Source organism: Lemur catta, chromosome 5, assembly GCF_020740605.2.
Source record: "Lemur catta isolate mLemCat1 chromosome 5, mLemCat1.pri, whole genome shotgun sequence".
NCBI classification, from domain to species: domain Eukaryota; kingdom Metazoa; phylum Chordata; class Mammalia; order Primates; family Lemuridae; genus Lemur; species Lemur catta.
This window is the reverse complement of record NC_059132.1, coordinates 84064961-84069305: the sequence shown is the minus strand read 5'-3', so window position 1 is coordinate 84069305 and position 4345 is coordinate 84064961.

Below are 4345 nucleotides of genomic sequence, written 5' to 3'. Positions count from 1 at the left end.
CACATATATTACCAAAAGACCTCTGGTCATGCACCTTCATATCATAACAGTGGGTTAGTTGACATGGCAGGTGGTAGGGTTATTCTTAGATCCCATTCCTACACTAGGATAGCAAACAATAACCATGTAGAAACGACTACAAATCATGTAAATGTTATCCACTAAAGCTAAACTAATTGTATTTCCTATTCTACTCTCTCTATTAGCTTTACCTATATCTGTCTCTGCCCCATCCATTCCACCTCCTCCCTCTTCCCTGCCCTACTCAACATCAACACACACATACACTTTATATTTTTACTTAAGCACTGTCCATAATAACCTTTTAATTAGAAAGTATTTCCTGAGAATCATTTGTTTCATTCAACTAACAATTAAAGAGCATCAAGTCCCCTGCTAGGTGCTGCGGCTAAGTGGTAAAAGATACATTTCCTACCCCTGAGGATCTTGACTACAATGGGGCTTCTATCCTTTTATGTCCTTAGCACTATGCTAAGCCCTGCTGGTAATCAGCAGGTATGCCAGGTTCTTTACCTAAAGAAATTTGACTCTAGTTGGGGAAATGGAAATTAATATTTTTAATACTATGCCAATTTGGTTGAAATGGATTATTTATGCCATAAGATTTCAGAGAGAGAGAGGGAGAGAGATCACTGATGGATGGAATAATCCAAAAAGTCTTACTCGAGAACTTGAACTGAGCCTGAGTGGATAGCTTGAGTTCAGGAAATCCTCAGGGAGATGATTCTGGGTAAGGAGAGTGCTCCTGAGAGAACGAGTGGAGGTGGACATGGAACTTGAATAGACTTAGTATGACTTAGTATGTTGAAGAAACACAAAGAAAATGGGTCTATGTGGAGGAGAAGGTTATTTTCTGATCAGGGTAGAGAAATGTAGAAAATTAAGAATGTTAGAGGAAGGTACATATTTCAGTTGTACATAATGTGTTTTTATTCTGAGTTTTCTCATTTAAAAGTTATATCATGTTTGGAATGGGTATCATTTTCAGTAGACTCTGTTGGTAATTTTAGTGGGATAGAGAGGCAATAAAATTCTTCCCTGTAAAGGCATACAGAAAATTTTATCCTCCTCAGAGCTAGTTCAACAAGTCTTCTCATATAGATATTCTAAAAAGCAGATTGGAGAGAGAGACATGAGACTCTCAAAGGATATGTTCATTTAAGAATAAATGGTTGTAATCAGCTTTTTGTTGTTGTTATTGTTTAGTTGGTTGGTTGAGCTGGTTTGGTTTTAGTGTTTGTTTTTATTTGTATAAGCACCAAGATGTCAGGATATGTAAGGTTGAGATATCATTGGATGACTTTAAAGTTATCTCAGCCAAAAGTATGTGAGATAATTAAGATCCAATGGTATGTCAACAAAGTATCTTTAGAGCAGATTACATTATCATAAAATAATTTAATACATTAAAATATTGTATAACAGTTCCAGAAATGCAGATTCTCATCAAGATGTAAAAGATGTTACCTGCAGCTTTGGTAGGTGTGCAGACTTTTTCCTTTTCAAATGAAAAGAAAGAGTTTAATAAGGCTATAACATTAACCTAGGAGAAATAGTTTGTGAAACCTGACCCATCTAAGTGTGTGGACTTTCAGGGCCCTATTTACATAGAATATGACATACCTGTTGCTGAGGAAGAAATACCCGTACAACTGCAAAAGCAGTTTGTGAGTTTAAAGTTGAAAGATATGAGACTTTAACTTAGGTCAAAAGATTTTACTCCTCATTGAATGATTGTATCTCTAGAGGGTACCGATAAATTAAATTATTTAATATAAAGTCTCTTAAAGGATCTCTGTTTTGATTAGCTTGCAGAGATAAATAAGCACTTGTATGTAAATCAAATATTTCTAAAATTCTGAGACAATAAGGAAATTGAACTTTTAATACTTTAAATGTGCTAGACTTCTGTATCTTACTATAATAATTTCTGTGCATCATGTTGGCTATATTACATCTCTGATTATTTAAGAGGAAAAAACCTGAAGAACAGAGCTACAGGTCTTCTTTGACAAGAAGTAAAGTCTCAGAGCCTCATGGGGAAGGGCTCTAAATGGTACTTTAAACTACTGACACTTCAAACAGTTGACTCTTGAGTACAGGTTTCTGAGCTGATACTGCTTAGACAACTACAAGCGGACTGAGTCAGGATTTCCAAGACTTTTTTTCATGAAGCAAATGGCTTCATGAAAGTAGATTCCTAACTCAAGATCCAGTAGAACAAGAATTACTTAGAACAGAATGAATTGATGTGGCAAATTTTATTGTAGTTCTGTGTTTAGAAAATTGTTTCTTTATAAGTGTTTCATATTTTGGATATATGAGGTATGAGTAGATTTGCAAAGCAAACTGAAGGAGACATTATTAACACTTAATACTGTACCTATTTAAATAACTAGGCCAAATCCAATGAGACCAGCCCATTTTTTTGTGTGTGATTAAGAATAATCTTTGAAATTTTTAAAATTATCAGGTGGGAAAATTGCACGAAAAAAATTATAAAAGACTTCAGAATGAGGAAAGAAAATTAATCCTTTCAGTGGAATGATAACGCATTGTCTTGTTCATGGTTCCAGATTATGTGATTCATAGGAGTCTTTCCCTTTTATTATTTCTAGCTGAACTATGATACAACTGTGTAAACTATAAAAAACTAATAGCAATGCAACTAATTCTTACCTATAGAGATACAAATGAATTTTGTCCAGCAGAGGTACAATTGATTTCACTACCACTATCACCCCTACTCCAAGAAAGAACTCTATTTTGTATCTACTAGCAACTTCATTCCAGAATTCCTGATTGCTATTTGGTTTTGTTTTGCATATTACTGGTTTCCTTATTAATTGAATAAAATGTCTAATACATATTCATTTTATGTTGTACAAGAGCCCTGATTTTGCCTCTTGTGAACAAATTACCCTTTAACATGAGCATGTTACAGATTCTTTTTTATAAATTTTATTTCAAATTTGCTATGGAGAAGACTCTTTAAGAGAGCCAATTCAAAGATTAGTGTCCTGTTAGGATATTTTATCGGATTAAAAAAAAAAGGGTAGTTACGTAGTCATTTTGATATAGGACAAAGAATAGCTAATTAAAAGGTCATTAAACTCTTTGCAAGACTGGTTAAAAGTTGTTGGAGTCCTCCCATGATTCACAATCAGAGTAGGTTTCCCAAAAGAGGCTCTTAAATCTATCAGGTAAATTACTCAAGCATTTAATCAGAAATATTAATTATTTTTCAGAGAGGTTCGTAGACTACATAACTAAGTTTGGGAATTATTCTTTTCACATCATGAACATGTTTAGAAGAACCTGAGATTTGCTCCAAGTTTAATCTGTTAGACTTACCAGACGTAAATACTTAAGGGACTTTCGCTGGTTAAAGTCGTAGCTTGCCTAGTCAGGTATTTGCAGAACTTAAAAGGAAAATAAAATACAGCATATTAAATTTATTAAATGTAGTTTAAAATATTTCAGAAAATGTTGTTAAATTTGTATATAGGATTTATTGCTGGAGCGAATTTAGTCTATTCAGCTTGATTAAATGACCATATATCAGAAGACCTCTAAAAGAGGGTTATTTTTATTTTACATAAAAATTATGAGACTTAGCAACTTTAAAACATAAGTTGTAAGTTAAATAAACAATTAAGAAAAGTTTTAGAAATATCTAAAATATTTAAAAATATTTTTAAAATATACAATCCTTTAAACAGTGAAAAACCAATTTTAGGCAACCAAAACTCAAATTGAAAGAGGCCAAAGCTGACTGCATAACAGAAGTCATGATTATCAATTATTCAAAATGAAATTGAAGAGGAAATATCAGTGTTTCCCTTGTAGTTAAAGAAGTGGCATAGTTTTTGGAAACTTCTGTTTCAGTTATACGTATTTGTGCATATGTGCGTGTACTGATCACAATATAAAATCTCTTTATTACTGAGGGTCACCGTCAAAAGCTTTGAAATTCACCAATGTAGATATGCCAGTACCTCCAAGTGGCTCAAATCCTTTGTCAAACTCTCCATCAGCTGTGGGAAAGCATCTTGAGCCTCAGACATATCATGAGCTTTCCTCTCAAATTTTAAAAATTCAATTGAGAAAAAAAGCTCTTTTCCTTTCATTGTTCAGCCATTGATAATTCCTTAATCTATCACTTAAAACCACTGCTCCCTAGTAAACAAGCCAAGGCATCCGAATGCAGGACCCAGGGTATCTCTCTCACTATACTCCCCATTCATTCTCTCACTCAGTGCATACTGCTTATCCTGAGCAGCCACTCCCTCAACCCAAACCTGTTCTGGAAACATCACCAATG